Here is a 17504-nt window from a genome sequence, read left to right as displayed (position 1 = left end):
TGCAGATGAGGACCGGGGGCTTGAACCCGGGGTCCTTGAGCATTGTAACATGTTCGCTCAACCGGGTGCACCACCATCTGGCCCCCGGCTCCCTGTTCTTTATCCCTCAGGAAGTATGGACCACAGATTTTTAAAAAATATTTATTTATTCCCTTTTGTTGCCCTTGTTGTTTTTATTGTTGTAGTTATTATTGTTGTTATTGATGTCGTCATTGTTGGATAGGACAGAGAGAAATGGAGAGAGGAGGGGAAGACAGAGAGGAGGAGAGAAAGACAGACACCTGCAGACCTGCTTCACCGCTTGTGAAGCGACTCCCCTGCAGGTGGGGAGCTGGGGGCTCGAACCGGGACCCTTTCGGCAGTCCTTGTGCTTTGCACCACGTGCGCTTAACCCGCTGCGCCACCGCCAGACTCCCATGGACCACAGATCTTTATGGGGTTGCGGAAGGTGGGAATTCTGGCATCTGGAATTGCTTCTCTGCTGAACATGGGTGTTGGCAGGTGGATCCATCCCCCCAGCCTGTTTCTATCTTTCCCTAGTGGAGTGGAGCTCTGGGGAGGTGGGGTTCTAGGATACATTGGTGAGGTTAGGTTGTCTGCCCAGGGAAGATTTTATGTGCAGAGTGGCTACCACATGGATGTAAAAATGTGATTATGCAACTCTTGTCTGCCAGTGGATTCTACAAGAGACACGTATAAGTAAGTAGACTTCTGACCTGATAGTCACTGATGAGCTTGAAGCCCAATGAGTGGCTTCACAGCCACTATACGATCATTAGATGGAGATAAAGTTTCACGCCACTCCCACCACTAAAGTTCTGTGCTCCCCACGCCTAAAGGATAACCACCACGGTTCTCCCAATTCTTAGAGACAGATGGGATACTTTTGTTGGCAGGTTCACGCATTTCAGTTGTAACCGTTTGCTGGGCTAGCTTCACGGGCGTGAGAGAGAGACGACCATGGACTCATGGCTGAGTGGGACGCAGTTCAATCTTTATTGAGCAGGAATGCAGTGTGATCGATCTCTAATCACAACCCTGTCCTATATATCTCCTGAGGCGGAAGTGTCAGGTCAGAAGAGGATGTATGTAGGATAGGGGGTGGGGAGAAGGAAAAAGCGCAAACCAGTGGGGATTAAATGGTGGAGAATAGGATGTGACTAGGAGAGGGGGCGGAGTGGAAAAAGAGCTCAAACCAGTAGGGATTAAACCAGTGCGGGCAAAACAATGATTATGTAAATGGACCACAACGTCAAGCAATGCAACAGAAGGGGTCTTAGAAGCAGAATTTAGCTGTAACTAGATATATCATATGGGTGTTTAAAAACATGATTGGACTTCATCTAAAATGTAAAATGCTGATTTACATTTTGGTCCTCTTTTGTTTTGATATATACACTTATAAACACTACACATTTAAGAAGGATTTTTGTGCATCTTCTTTATATATCTGTAGGGTATCCTCTAAAGGTAATGGGAATTATTTTCATTACATGTTTCAAAATGACCAAAGTTAACCCAAATAGACCAAAAATTCAAAAATCTTTGAAATGAGGTTCTGAGAAATAGCTCACCATTGCATGGGCACTGTCTAGGTTTGAGTTTGAGTATCACACTGGAGGTGTTATGGAACTGGAGGAAGCTCTGGGGCTAGAGTATCTCTCCCTCTCTCTGCTTCTCCATATGAAAGGAAAAGCAGCCTGGAGAGGTGAAGTTACACGGGAGCAAGGCCCTGACTCTAAAAAAAGAAAAAATAAAGAACCAAAATCTTTGAACTAAAAACACATGACTGCTACTTTTCAAAAAAAAAAAAAAAAAAAAAAAAGCAGAATTTAGAAGCAGACCAACAATTGCTTCTCTGCTGAACATGGGTGTTGGCAGGTGGATCCATACCCACCCCCCAACCTAGTGGGGCAGGGCTCTAGGGCTGTGGGGCTATAGGACACATTGGTGGGGTCGTCTGCCCAAGGAAGTCAGGGCGGCATCATGGTAGCATCTGCAACTTGGTGGCTGAGTCAATACTCATTTATTAGAATGTTCTGTAATACATGGGGAATTCCAGGTGGCAAAGGAGTTGACTCAGCAGGAAGTGTGGTAAACAGTTTCAATGGGAGTACACACTTCCAGATGCAGAAATGGACAAAATGAGTCTCACACACTTTATATATATATTTTAAAATTTATTTTCCCTTTTGTTGCCCTTGTTGTTTTATTGTTGTAGTTATTATTGTTGGATACAATAGAGAGAAATGGAGAGAGGAGGGGAAGACAGGGAGGGGGGGAGAAAGACAGACACCTGCAGACCTGCTTCATCGCCTGTGAAGCGACTCCCCTGCAGGTGGGGAGCCGGGGGCTCGAACCGGGATCCTTACGCCAGTCCTTGCCTTTTGTGCCATCTGGGTTTCACCTGCTGCGCTATCACCCGACTCCCACACATTTTACATTTAACCACAGTATCCTTCTGGCTACAGTGCCTCGGTGACCTGTTCGTTTTCCTTCCTATTTCAGGGCTTAAGGATTAAGGCAGGAGCTGTGGCTTTGCAAGAGCTCTTGCTCTTTTTTGTTATTAGTGATTTAATAATGATTGATAAGACTGTGGGATAAGAGGAGTACAATTCCATACAATTCCCACCACCAGAATTTCACACCCCATCCCTTCCATTGGAAGCTTCCCTCCCTGTTTTTTATCCCTCTGGGAGCATGGACCCAGGATCATTGTGGGGTGCAGAAGGTGGAAGGTCTGGCTTCTGTAATTGCTTCTCCACTGGACATGGGCGTTGGCAGGTTGATCCACACTCCCAGCCTGTTTCTGTCTTTCCCTACTGGGGCAGGGCTCTGGAGAGGTGGGGCTCCAGGATACATTGGTGAAGCTGTCTGCTCAGGAAAGTCAGGTTGGCATCACAGTGGCATCTGGAGCTTGGTGGCCTGAAAAACCACGAAGACATAAATCAGAACAAATTCTTTAATAATCAGGAGCCTACAGGTAAGAATAGAGCAGATGAGATTTGGGGGTCTTCATGTTGGAAGAAGCTAGGAAGTCTATTTTAAGTGTATTCCAAGGGGCCCATGACTTTTACTAATTTTTGCCTGAGCCTGACAGCTAACATGCAGGTGGACTGAAAGTATTGTCTAGGAAGATGATGTCAGAGTTGGGAATAGGACCAGAAAGCTGGATCAGGGCGGAGAGTAGCTCCCAAATATGGGAAAAAGTATATAAATACCGTTAACTATAAACCCCATCGATCTGACCTAGGATATATAGTATATATAATATATTATTATATATATTATATATAATGTATATAATATATATTATATATATTATAATATATAATATATTATATATACATATATATATATATATATTCCTGTTTATCACAGGAGACTGTGTAGCCTCTGCATGTCTGAACTCACAGTCCATTGTCATAGCTGGGAACATTCTAGGCTGTAGAATTTTTCCTCTGTTAATTTCTTTTTCTTTCTTTCTTTTAAAATTTTAATTATACCTTTTATTTATTCCCTTTTTGTTGCCCTTGTTGTTTTATTGTTGTAGTCATTATTATTGTCATTGCTGTTGGACAGGACAGAGAGAAATGGAGAGAGGAGGGGAAGACAGAGAGGGGGAGAGAAAGACAGACACCTGCAGACCTGCTTCACCGCTTGGGAAGCGACTCCCCTGCAGGTGGGGAGCCGGGGGCTCGAACCGGGATCCTTATGCCGGTCCTTGTGCTTTGCGCCACCTGCGCTTAACCTGCTGTGCTACCTCCTGCCTCTGGACATTATGTATTCATCACAGATATCCTGGTTCGAGCCCCCGGCTCCCCACCTGCAGGGGAGTCACTTCACAGGTGGTGAAGCAGGTCTGCAGGTGTCTGTTTTTCTCTCCCCCTTTCTGTCTTTCCCTCCTCTCTCCATTTCTCTCTGTTCTATCCAGCAACGACAACATCAATAACAGCAACAACAATAGCTACAACAATAAAAAAACAACAAGGACAACAAAAGGGAATAAATAAATATTAAAAGAAAAAAAAGAATCACTGATGGGCCGATAACCATTTCCTCTAGCAGGGGAAGTCCATTAGTAGTTGCATTCCCTCTTTAAAGGAGGGGTGATGGGTTATATCTGGTTAATAGTTCCCATGTTCTTTGAACTGCTGGGTTCCTTCTTAATGGTGGGAGAAGGGCTGATTCAACAGGAAAGACAACGTTGACTTAGATATTTGCATTAAATTCTGTATTTAAAAAGAACAAATGGACCCTGTTGTCTGTGTCAGTAGATACCAGAGAGATCATGCAATCAGAGCATAAACTTGTATGCCTGAGGCTTGACTGCAGTCCTCAGTGTCTCCATATTATATCAGAGCTAAAAGAGGTCTTTTTTTTTTTCTCTCTTTCTCTCTCTTTTGCCTCCAGGGTTATCGCTGGGACTTGGGTGGCTATCTTCCCCCCAGCTTTTTTTTTTATGAGACGTAGAGAAATGGAGAGATGAGAGGAAGACAGCGATGGGGAGAGAAAGACAGACACCTGCAGACCTGCTTCACCACTTGTGAAGTGACCCCATCCCTGAAGGGGCTCAAAACGGGATCCTTGCTGTTGGGTCCTTGCTCTTTGTACTATGTGTGCTTAACCTGGTGTGCCACCATCCAACCCCCCTTGCCCTGGGGTCTGGTTTCTCTCCCCTCTCTCATTATCCCCTTCTCTCTCTTTCTCATAGTCAGTAAATAGGTTCTTTAAAATATATTAGAAAAGACATTTGGGGTAGTCAGCTGGTAGCGCAGTGGGTTAAGTGCACATGGTGCAAAGCGCAAGGACCAGCTTAAGGATCCCGGTTCCAGCCCCCAGCTCCCCACCTGCAGGGGAGTCTCTTCACAGGTAGTGAAGCAGTTCTGCAGGTGTCTGTCTTTCTCTCCCCCTCTCTGTCTTCCCCTCCTCTCTCCATTTTCTCTCTGTCCTATCCAACAACAACATCAATAACAACAACAATAATAACTACAACAATAAAACAACTAGGGCAACAAAAGGGAATAAATAAATAAACATATATTAAAAAAAGAGAGAAAAACATTTGGTATAATAGACCTTGTTCTTTCATTCTTTTACCCCAGTGCAAAGTAATAATTTTGTGCTATGAAAAAATTCACCCTCAAGCTGCTTTTCCATCTCTCTCTCTCCCTCTCTCTCTTTCTCTCTCTCTCTCTTTTTCTTTATTGGGGGATTAATGGTTTACAGTTGACAGTAAAATACAGTAGTTGGTACATAGATAACCTTTCTCAGTTTTCCACACAATGATTTAACCCCCCCCCCACACCACCCAGGTCCTCCTCTTCCATCATGTTCCTGGACCTGAACACCTCCCCACCCCACCCCATCCCACCCCAGAGTCTTTTACTGTGGTGCAATACACTAACTCCAGTCCAAGTTCTGGTTCGTGTTTTCACTTCTGTTCTTATTTCTCAACTTCTGTCTATGAGTGAGATCATCCCATATTCTTCCTTCTGTTTCTGATATACCTCACTTAACATGATTCCTTCAAGCTCCATCCAAGATGAGGTGAGGAAGGTGAATTCACCATTTTTAATAGCTGAGTGGGGTTGAGTATTGTTCCATTATGTGCAAGAACTTAGCCACTCATCTGTTGTTGGACACCTGGGTGACTTCCAGGTTTTGGCTATTACAAATTGTGCTACTATGAACATAGGAGTACACAAATATTTTTGGATGGGTATGTTTGGTACTTTGGGATATATCTTCAGGAGAGGAATTGCAGGATCATAGAGTATGTCCACTTCTAGTCTTCTGAGAGCCTTCTCTCTTTAAAATAATATTTGTTAATTAATTAATTTATTATTGTATATAGATGGAGAGAATTTGAGGGGGAATGGTGAGATATAGAGGGAGAGAGAGAGAGATACCTGCAAACCTGCTTCACCACTTTTGAAGTATTCCTCCTATTGGTAGGGGGAACTGTTTTTCCTTCTCAATCAGAATAAATACAGACCTCAGGTGAGTAGGGACCTTTGCTTCTGATTTAACTCCCCTTCAGCTTCCACTCATTATGTCTTATTGTATCACTTTTACCTACTCCCAGAAACAAAACAAGTGACCAAGTGTTAAGAAAAAAACATTGCCAACAACAGATGGGTGGCTGAGAAAGTTGTGGTATATATACACAATGGAATACTACTCAGCTATTAAAAATAGTGACTTCACTGTTTTCAGCCGATCTTGGATGGACCTTGAAAAAATCATGTTAAGTGAAATAAGTCAGAAACAGAAGGATGAATATGGGATGATCTCACTCTCAGGCAGAAGTTGAAAACCAAGATCAGAAGAGAAAACACAAATAAATATTAAAAAGAAGAAGAAGGAGAAGGAGAAGAAGAAGACTTAGAAGAAGGAGGAGAAGAAGAAGAAGAAGAAGATGAAGAGGATTTGGATCCATGTGGAGATTTAGAGAGATTGCTGTTCTTTCAACACTCTGGATTATATGGATAGATTCAAGCCCAAGCAAGCTATTCTTACTCTTTCTCTGGTTGCTGATGATCACCAACCTGCATTGTGTTTGTTCTGCAGTTTATAAAACTGGAACTTGCTAAGTCTCCTCCTGTTAAGATTTACCCCTCTTCGACAACCTTAAGACCCCCCACCAAAGAAGGGCCTGATGATAGTCTTTCTCCTGAAGAGGCCTTATCCTTTGATGAAGAGATGGCCAAATATCATAATCCTGACCAGCCACCCCTACGCTCTTCCTTGTCCAGACCGCCTCCCTACACCATCACCCCTCTGTTTTGTGCTTTGTCCTCGACTTGGCCAATATTACTGACTATACCACCAAGGCTAAAACTCAACTAGCACAAAAAGCAGCTTCCCTTAGAAAATTAGTAAAAGAAAAACGAGAGCATTTATAATTAGTTAAAGAACTGTGGGCTCTTGATTTGGCATTATCTTAAAACTAGCCAGCCAAAAAAGATCCAGCTTTTTCCCTCTGGCTTCCCCCAGAGCTCTCAGAAAGCACGTTAAACCAGTTCTGAGTGAGATCTTATCTGGCTAACAAGTTATTCTTTAAAGAAAGAATGAAATCAGTCAAACAAGACGTTCTCTTTAACTTAAAAGCTATTAATCAGAGAACCAACACACACTTTTGATAGAAATTTTTTTAATGTTTATTTTATTTATTTATTCCCTTTTGTTGCCCTTGTTGTTTTATTGTTGTAGTTATTATTGTTGTTGTCATTGTTGGATAGGACAGAGAGAAATGGAGAGAGGAGGGGAAGACAGAGAGGGGGAGAGAAAGACAGACACCTGCAGACCTGCTTCACCGCTTGTGAAGCGACTCCCCTGCAGGTGGGGAGCTGGGGTTTGAACCGGGATCCTTATGCCAGTCTTTGTGCTTTGCGCCACCTGCGCTTAACCCGCTGCGCTACAGCCCAACTCCCTTGATAGAAATTTAATGATTTGTTTCTTTAAAACACTAAAATGTACCTTAGCCCAGAAAAAGAACTTTCAAAGATTTTTCTCCTTGCTTCTCTGTGCGCAGCGGTAAACTAAGCCCACCTGTTCCATCCACACAGCCAGTCATGGCACAGAGCTACTGCTCCACAGATTGGCAAAAACAGAGTCAATCACTCCCTAGCCACAAACGCCCCTGGGGGTGGGGGGTGGAGAGGCTGTGAGTTAGAAATCCAAAAACTGCTTTTCAAAGGGAAAATTTTTCCTTTCACCAAGAATGTCTGTTTTAAGTCTGTGTACTAACCTTGTTTCCATTAATGTGTGTTAACCCTAAGTAACTAAAGTTTGTTTTAAGTTTTAAATAAGATTTAGTTAAGCTAAATGTGGTTTTAAAGATCCCGACTCATAGAGTTGGCACACCTTTACTAGAGTAAAATATAGGACAGTTTTGTCCTTCTAATAGCTAATATCAACATCAATTCATTAGTTAGAAATTTTATGAGATCTCAAGGTGTGGTAAGACGCCTCTACAGTCTCTCTCACTCTTGAGAGAATTATAAACCTTACCAGCACCCCAATACCAACTGCCACTGTTTGTAACAAATTCCATGCTTGACTGGCTTTCTAATAACCCAGTCTGGGTAGAGCAGTGGCCTTGCCAAGAAAAAAAGGGTTAAATGTGGTAATCCTGGCCTGATAAAAAATTTTTTATTTGGCAGATGTGATTCAACAAAATTATTTAGTACAAAATGGTCATCTAAAAGACATGTTAAGAGTAAAAATTTATTTTGAACATTTCAGCTATGAGGTTTATCTTAGCTTTTTAAGTTACCTATCCAAATCAAAGTGAAATATCAATTAAGTTGTGTACCCACCCTTGTTCATAGCTTCCCTAAGGGTGTGATAGCTTTGTGATAAGCAAAGATCCTAACAAAGAAAGTTTAACATTTTACTTAAAATTGTTTAAGTGATTTCAAAAAAAAAAGGAGTTTCCAACACAGTTCTTATGTGGTAACACAAAGGTAAAAATTCATTTGCTAAGATAGCTAAAGATTTAAAGTAAAAGTCTTAAGTATTTAACATGACAATTCTTCATCTCCAAATTGATATGCAAATTACCTATGTATTTAACTGGAAAAGTTCCAGCACATTCTGGAGGGCCCCCAAAATGTCCTGTGAACTGTTTTGTGGATATTGGTCCACAGCAAATTTGGCATTTGTCTGACACTAGAAATGTTTTTGAGAAGCAATGTCACTAATGTGTGTTAACTCTTTAAGTAACTTAAGTTTGTTTAAAGTTTAAAGAAAAATTTAGTCAATCTGAATTTGGTTTAGAGACCCTGGTTATGGGAATTGCTACAAGAGGTTAAAAAGATAACTTTTAAATTTATGGTCTTTAAAATTCAAACAGAGCCTCTTAAAATTAGATATCATTCACTGAAGATGTGTCTAGATCTTGATTGTGATAAAAAAAAGGTTTTAAAATACTTTCTCAACTAAACAGGCAAAACTGATTTGGGTTAGTAAAAGATAACACAATGGTTATGTTAATTATTTACATGCCAGAGGCTTTTGCTCTGATAAATGAAGTTTAATTTAAATAAGATATGTAAAAAATTTTTTCCAAATAAAACTTATCAAATAAATGTGGGGCAGCCTAATGTTGAGCTGTATAGATGTTTTAGCTAACCCTTTTACATTTTATTCAAGAAGTATGCCCCTGGTTTCCCTGAGAAAGAACTTTAGATATTAAAACATAAGAGAGACTAGGTAAAAAGTTAAGAGAGTTTTATGTCTGATATAGACAAAAATGCTCCAGTTAAAACCTTTATTTTAAAACTTGGTAAGAGATTTTTTTTTATCTTACTCATGAGTAAGGTACTTTTGCTTTTACAGTGACTACTTCTGATAAAGTTGTTACTGAGATAACTCCCTTATTTAGAAAGATTATAAAAATTATTATTAAATAATTGGCTTTTGAGAGTACAGATTCTACATGTCAAACTTTAATTAGTTCTTTTAGAGAGTAAAAAATCATCTGGCTTGTTTTAAGATACTGTCTGAGGTTTATTCTTGATAAATTAAGGTAATACATGGTGTTTCTGGTCTGATAAAAGATTTGTTTTGGCAAATCCTGATTTAATAAAATTATTATTTTGAACATTTAAACTATGAGGTTTTATTTTAGCCTTTTAAGTTGCCATATTACAGTTCTAAAGAACAAAATCTATTAATAGTTTTATATCTACGCTTACTCATGATAGTTTTGTGATGAGTAAAGATCTTAGTAAACTAAGTTATAATAGTGTGCTTAAACTGTCTAATCAGTTTAAAATAATGCTAAAAATGATAAACATTTTATCATGTCAACACATTATATATTGACTTTCTATAACATATTGGTATATTTTAATAAAGAGCCTTCTAAAATCATGTAAAACAACTCAAGCCAATTCTAACCATTAGATCATCAATTAACTTGATACAAGTTCTCTCCCTAAGTAAATAATTATAGATACATCTGCACATGAAGAACTGACTGCTCATATGGTAAGATTTAAAACTAAACATTTTTCATTTTTTTATTTATGGGTGTGTGATGACTCCTAAAATCACTCATATCCTAAAATTTTTCTCATTTTTTTACAAGCCTCTTAAAATTTTAGCGCTTGACCTGCATTAGTGAGAGCACTTTACTGGCTCCTGCATTGTTTAGTTAAGATCCTGCTATTCAGACTTTTGAGATTGATCTCCACTGATAGAGGCCAATGCTCTCTGGCAGGTTGATGTAATTCACCTGCCCATGTTTAGTAAACGAAAACATTTTTTTCTCAATTGGTACTTTTTCTAAATTTATGTGGGCTACAGGTCAAACAAGAAAAACTATAACCCTTAAGCTCAATTAATAAAAAAAAGAGAAGGGGAATGCACCCCCCAATATTCAGTTGGCTAAAGTGTCAATGAAGTAACTATACTAAACCTTTTTAATATTTACAAAAATTTGAATTGTCCATTTATTATATTTCATTGACAAAGCCACCCACTTTCCCAGCCATAGAGATATATTTCTTCTTTTTCTCTTTTTCAACACTGGATGTCCATGTTTGTTTTCCTTTTATTATGGTGGATGACATTATTGCTCTTGCAAAATCCACAGAGTCCCTGTTGGCAATTCCTTACCACAAAGGAAGCCATGGCAGTATATATTCCAGTTAACCTCACCAGCCTATCCAAGTCTTCTCTTTCTGCTGACCTACCACTGCTGACTTCATCTTTGCATGTTTATTGAATGCTCACTTTTCTCAGAATATTCCTCATGTTCAAGGAACCTCACCTTGATTTCTAATGCACCTCCTCTGTGTTTTGGTACAACACCATCCTATATTTTCATGTCAATTCTTCTCTACCTGGTCCTTGCCTCCTAGTTTTGCTTGTTCCACAGCTGACCCTCTATGAAGAAGAAAATTTCATCAGTTGGTGCTGACGACCACCAGAGGACCAGATGTGCTGTGTTTCTTCCCCTGGACATCACATCCACTGACTGCTTCCCTTAGACTTGCTGGTGGCGTGCTAGGACACTTTGATGCCCCTTATGGGATCCTTAATTAGTCTTTTGTTAATGATTACCTTGAGACCTTTTATTTTTAATAAGATTACTGATTTTATAAAACAGCAAATTGACTCCTTGGCATCAAAACCCTTACAAATACATTATCATAGACTTGATTTGGCTGACAGAGGCCTGGCTGAACCTGAGGGTGACAGACCTCCTTTACGGATGGCATAAAACTCAGATTTATGCACGCCAGCCTTGGCATGGCATGGGAACCGGTAAGGGGTGCGAGGCTAAGCACTGCAGGGGGAGGACCCTATATAGTCCGCCTCTGAGTCCCCCGTGAAGGAAACCTGATTTGCATGGAGGTTGGTGTCAGCAATAAAGATTTTGACTTGAAGTTCTCTTCACCCTGGAAACTGTGGCTCTCCCACCCCTCCCCAAAAGACACCAAGAGCCTTGTAAGATGCGGGAAGATTGGTTCTATATTTACCCCGCGGGAGGAATCAGGTCAATACTTCTCCCCTCTGGTTAATGCCCACCGAATCTGCTGTTAAGGTCTCTACCCCTCACCCCCAATTTCCTGCCTCAATTAAATTGAAAAGAAGGGAGGAGATGCCAAGAGCCATTCTCTGCTTGATAGAAGATAAGCCTTTGAAACAATGAAAGCCCTCAAGATAAGTTTCTATTTCCCCGCAGGTAGGCCATTTACCAGAAAACAAGTGACACACCACATAGTTATAGTTAATAGACATAGTTTCGGCTATGTATGTTGCAAGGGACATTCCACCATGATAATTGCTCCCCCTCCTCCTTCTCCTCCTGTACTCCCCCTTCCCCAAAGCCTTATAATGCCTGTAAACACAATAAAATTTTGCAGCTTGATCAGAATCCTGTCTTGCTGTCATTCCTTGTGTCTCCTGTTCCTTTAATTCCAGGTCTCCGGGTTCCTAGCCCCTGTTCATGCCCCGCTGGCTGGGGCATTAAAGGGTCCCGGAGAGGAGGTCTCTGAAAAAGGTTACATGAGTACATTTGATATTTTAACTTAAGGTGAACATTTGGCAACTAACATATGGCGCCTGAGAGCAAGCAAGGATTTACAGACGTGGAATGTGGGTTAATAGGTAATTCTTAACGGACAAAGGTAGTAGGGTAAGTATCTCTTTTACAATCATTCTAGTTGACCACATACTCATTCCTGCCCTTGATTAGGGCAATAGGGGAAATTCCTTTATTATCTAGTCTTCATAAAGGGTTATTTACGTATTATGTGGGGGAATTTCTAATTGAATCAACTTGGGGGACTAATTCCTTCACAGTAGTAGTTGTAGTAGTAGTTGTTGTAGTAGTAGTTGAAGTAGTTGTTGTAGTAGTTGTAGTAGTAGTTAAAGTAGTTGTAGTAGTAGTTGAAGTAGTTGTTGTGGTAGTTGTAGTAGTAGTTGAAGTAGTTGTAGTAGTTGTAGTAGTAGTTGAAGTAGTTGTTGTAGTAGTTGTAGTAGTAGTAGTTGAAGTAGTTGTTGTAGTAGTTGTAGTAGTAGTAGTTGAAGTAGTTTTTGTAGTAGTTGTAGTAGTAGTAGTTGAAGTAGTTGTAGTAGTAGTAGTTGTAGTATTAGTTGAATTAATTGTTGTAGTAGTTGTTGTAGTAGTTGTAGTAGTAGTAGTTGAAGTAGTAGTTGTAGTAGTAGAAGTAGTTGTTGTAGTACTTGTAGTAGTAGTTGAAGTAGTTGTTGTAGTTGTAGTAGTAGTGGTTGTAGTAGTTGTAGTAGTTGTAGTAGTAGTAGTAGTTGTAGCAGTAGTGGTTGTAGTAGTTGTAGTAGTTGTAGTAATAGTTGTAGTAGTTGCAGTAGTAGTTTTAGTAGTAGTAGTAGTTGTGGTAGTGGTACTGGTACTGGTAGTAGTAGTAGTATTTTCCCCAGATCCCTGCTGAACTTTGGCTGATGGTGGTACTGGTGACTGAACCTGAAACCTCAGAATCTTAGGCAGGAGGGTCTTTTACAGAACCACTGTGTTGTCTTCTTAACCCTCTCTAACTTGGATCTTTAAGCAATTATTTTTCACCTCATCTTGCTACAAATCCAATCTTAGTAGGTTGCATGTTTCCAAGGACACAACCATAATTCAAGGTTATAATATATAGATGCTCCTAACAGTCTTTTAGGAACTTGCAATTTCGAGGCATGAGGTGTAACGCTTCATGGATGATACAGGAATTTTTTAAAAAATTGATTTCATTCTGTTTGATTTAAAAAAAAAGAAACAAAAAACAAACTTTGTGGCTATTGCGTTGGATTCTCAGGCATGAGACCCTAATTTCAATCTCTGGCATTGAAATAGTTAAAGAAAGACCAGGCTGTATGTAGACAAAGGGAGTGTCACTTGTCACTGCCCTTATAGGAGAAGGTGTGTGAACATGTATAACTGTTTGTGTAATGGAAAGAACCAACAGCTGATAATATTCTTCTGTACTCTCTGCTTGATGTGCACCAATGAAGTGCACCAAGTAACTTGGAGCCCTGTCCAATAGGTTGTTAAGTTCCCCAGAGAACAAAGGTTGGGGCCTGGTTTTTTTGGGGAGTGATTTAGACACTAAGCCCGTTAAGCTTAATAAAGTTTCTCCTTTTCCAAATATTTGGTTCTCTGGTCTCCTTTGCTGCTTCAGTATCACATGTGCTAGAAATAAGCTGGGCTTCTTTCTCTTTCTCTCCCCCCCTTCTCTCTCTCTCTCTTTCTAGCCATCTTTCCCTTTCTCTCTTTTTCTCATCTTAATAAAAAAGCCTTTAAAGAGATTTTACAATGTGAGAGAGAGGCAGAATTATGGAGGAAGGGAGAGAGACGGAGATGGGAAGAGAGTGAGAGCAAAGCACTGACATAAATAAACACCACAGAGGACCCAATAGCAATAGTGTGTTTTTTCTCTCTGTCCTCTCTTTTCCCCTCTGCTCCTCCTTCTTCCCTCTCCCTCTCTTTCTCTTTTGCCTCTAAGTTTATTGATGGTTCAGGCCCTAGGAATCCATTTCTCCTGGTGACCATCTCCCCCTCCCCATTTTATTGGAGAGACAGACAGAAATTAAGAGAGGAGGGGGAGATAGAGAGGGAGAGAGACAGAGAGACACCTGCAGCCCTGCTTCACCACCTGTGAAGCTTTTCACCTGCAGGTGGGGACCAGGGGCTTGAACCCGGGTCCTTATGCATTATAACATGTGTGCTTAACTAGGTGACCCACTGCCCATCCCCTTTTTCTTTATTTTGCTATTCCTTATTTGATTTATTGGTGCTCTAATCCTTGTTTCTATTCTTCTACTAGTTTTGGGCTCAGTATTTTTTAAAAATATAGTTTCTGAGGATTCATATTATGTTGTTAATTTGATGTCTATTTTTTGGGGGGAGGCTGTAAATACTTACTGTTAGAAGTGTCTTTTCCCTTCCTCTCAATTTCTGGAACTCTCTATGCAAAAAAATGAGTAAATAAAGATAATAAAAAATAAAGAGGGGATGGGGAGATAGTATAGTGGCTATGCAAAGAAGATTTTCATACCCAAAGCACCAAAGGTTTCAGGTTCAATCCCCAGCACCATAAGCCAGAGATTAGCAGTGCTATGGTAAAAATAAGTAAATAAATAAATAAAAAAGATAAATAAAAAATAAATAAATACAAAAAGGAAAGAAGGTAAGAAAGAAAGGAGGAAAGAAAGAGAAAGCAAAAAGAGAAATGAAGGAGAGGAAAAAAAAAAAGGACCAGGTGATGGCGCACCTGGTTGAGTGCCCATGTTACAACGCACAAGGACCCAGGTTCGAGTCCCTGATCCACACCTGTAGGGAGAAAGCTGTGTGACTGGTGAAGCAGGGCTGTAGGTGTCTCTCTGTCTCTCCCTCTTTATTACCCCCTTCCCTCACTATTTCTGGATGTCTCTATCCAAAATAAATAAACATAATTAAAAACAAAAAGAAGAGAGAGAAAAGGAAGGAAGGAAAGGAAAGAGAGAGAGGGAGAGGGAGAAGGAGAGGGAGAGGGAGAGGAAGAGGGAGAGGGAGAGGGAGAGGGAGAGGGAGAGGGAGAGGGAGAGGGAGAGAGAGAGAGAGACACTTATCCTGGTAATTAGGAGTTGAATGGGAGAAGGGAAACAAAGATGGCTCCCAAGGGTTGAAGCAGTCATACTTCTTGTGTTTTGTCTTGTTCTCTCTGACCTCCAGAGAACTGAGTCTTTCAGGATCACAGAGTCAAAAGAATTTCTTATTTTTTTAAAAATTTCTTTATTAGGGGATTAATGTTTTACCATCAACAGTAAACACAATAGTTTGTACATGCAAGAATTCCTTATTAATGAGACTCCCGGGAGCAAAAGAAGTCATGAGATTTTCATGAATACATTGATCATTGTGATTCAATTTGTCTTATTATTTCTATTTAATTGGGGAAGTGGGGCTAATGAATTACAACTCCTTTGCTAATACATGTGTAAGGTTTCACAATTCTGCCTACTTTTGTTCTCCCTCCCTCCATCAAGGACCCCAAACCTGCTCTCTCCTCAGACCCCCCTATTCCATCCCCTTCCCAGTGTCCTTTGCTCTGGTGTGGTATCCCCACCCCACCCCACCCCCCGTCCAGGTTTCCCCCTTGTGTTCTCCCTTTCTAACTCTGTCTCCTAACTCTGCCTAAGTGTGGAGTCATCTTCTAATTCATCTTTCTCTTCCTGACTCACCCAACACTTTTCCTTCTGCTTCCAGCAGAAGTGAGACAAAGTTTGAGATTTTTAGAAGTTCTGTTGTGATGTCTAAGTCTTTGATAGTTGGCCTTGGTTCTCTAACACTGGTCATATTGCTCAGTTCCTTATTCCTTTAAATTTTTTTTATTGATTTAATAATGATCAACAAAATTCTAAATTAACAGGGGTCCAATTTCATACAATTCTTACCACCAGAATTCTGTGTCTCATCCCCTCCATTGGAAGCTTCCCTATTCTTTATCCCTCTGGGAGTATAGACCAAAAAAAATTTTTTTTTGGCATGCAGAAGGTGGAAGGTCCACTTTCATTAATCACTTCTCCACTGGACATGGACATTGGCAGGTGGATCTGTTCTCCCAGCCTGTTTCTATTTTTCTTTAGTTGGGCAGGGCTCTGGGGAGGTGACACTTCAGGACACATTGGTTTTCTGCCCAGGGAAATCAGGATGGCATCATTTGCAACTTGGTGGCTGATAGGCATTAAGAAATAAATCAGAAATAAATAAATTAAATTTAAAAAAAGAAATAAATCAGGAGAAATTATTTAATAAGCAGAAACCCAAAGATAGAAATAGAGCAGATGAAGTTAGGGATCTTCATGTGTGAAGAAGCTTAGGAAATCTATTTTAGGTATATTCCAAGTCTATTTTAGGTATGTTCCAAGTCTATTTTAGGTATGTTCCAATTGTAGGTATATTTTAGGCACATGACTTTAGTAATTTTTGCCCATGTCCAATAGCTAACATGCAGGTGAACTGAAAGTATTGTCTGGGAAGATGGTGTCAGAGTTGAGAATAGGACTAGAAATCTGGATTAGGACAGAGAGTAGCTTCCAAACATGAGGAAAGTATATAAATACCATTACCTGTTTATACCATCCACCTGACCCAGGGGTTATACATGTTCCTATTTACCACGGGAGTCTCTGTGACCTCTTGATTTCCTGTCAGTCTAAGCTCAGAGTTCATGGTCACAGCTGGAATATTCTTTTTTTTTTTTAAGTTTTTTTTTTAAATTTTTTAAATTTTATTTATTTTCCCTTTTGTAGCCCTTGTTGTTTTTATTGTTGTTGTAGTTATTGTTGTTGTTATTGATATTGTATTGTTATATAGGACAGAGAGAAATGGAAAGAGGAGGGGAAGACAGAGAGCGGGGGAGAAAGATAGACACCTGCAGACCTACATTGAAAAAACCGTAGGATAAGAGGGGTATAACTCCACACAATTCCCACCACCAGAACTCTGTATCCCATCCCCTCCCTTGATAGCTTTCCTATTCTTAACCCTCTGGGAGTATGGACCCAGGGTCATTGTGGGGTCTGGCTTCTGTAATTGCTTCCCAACTGAATATGGACGTTGACAGGTTGATCCTGCTTTATATATTACTGCTCTTCAGCCACCAAAATGTAGAGGCTACCATGATGCCATTCTGACTTCCCTGGGCAGACCACCTCAACAGTGTGTCCACAAACCTCACCTCACCAGAGCCCTGACCCACTAGGGAAAGATAGACACAGGGTGGAGGTATTGATTCACCTGCCAATGTCCATGACCAACAGAGAAGCAATTACTGAATCCAGACCTTCCACCTTCTGCACCCCACGAAGATCTTTGGTCCAAACTCCCAGAGAGATAAAGAGTAGGGAAGCTTCTGGTGAAGGGGATGAGACATGGAACCCTAGTGGAGGGACCTGTCTGGAAGTGTACCCCTGTTATCCTACAATCTTGTTAATCTTTATGAAATCATTAAAAAAAAATCATCCCTGCAAGCTTGCCAAGC

The 17504-nt window shown here is 40.4% G+C and overlaps 1 protein-coding gene across 1 annotated transcript in view; it reads right to left on the bottom strand.

Moving 5' to 3' along the window:
- LOC132535528 (zinc finger protein 678-like) overlaps window positions 1-17504 on the bottom strand; it is a 307284-nt gene that overhangs the window by 102901 nt on the left and 186879 nt on the right. The gene's annotated exons all lie outside the window — the stretch shown is intronic.

The sequence above is a fragment of the Erinaceus europaeus genome, chromosome 23 (assembly GCF_950295315.1).
Source record: "Erinaceus europaeus chromosome 23, mEriEur2.1, whole genome shotgun sequence".
Classification (NCBI taxonomy): Eukaryota; Metazoa; Chordata; class Mammalia; order Eulipotyphla; family Erinaceidae; genus Erinaceus; species Erinaceus europaeus.
This window is presented reverse-complemented; position numbering and strand designations above follow the sequence as displayed.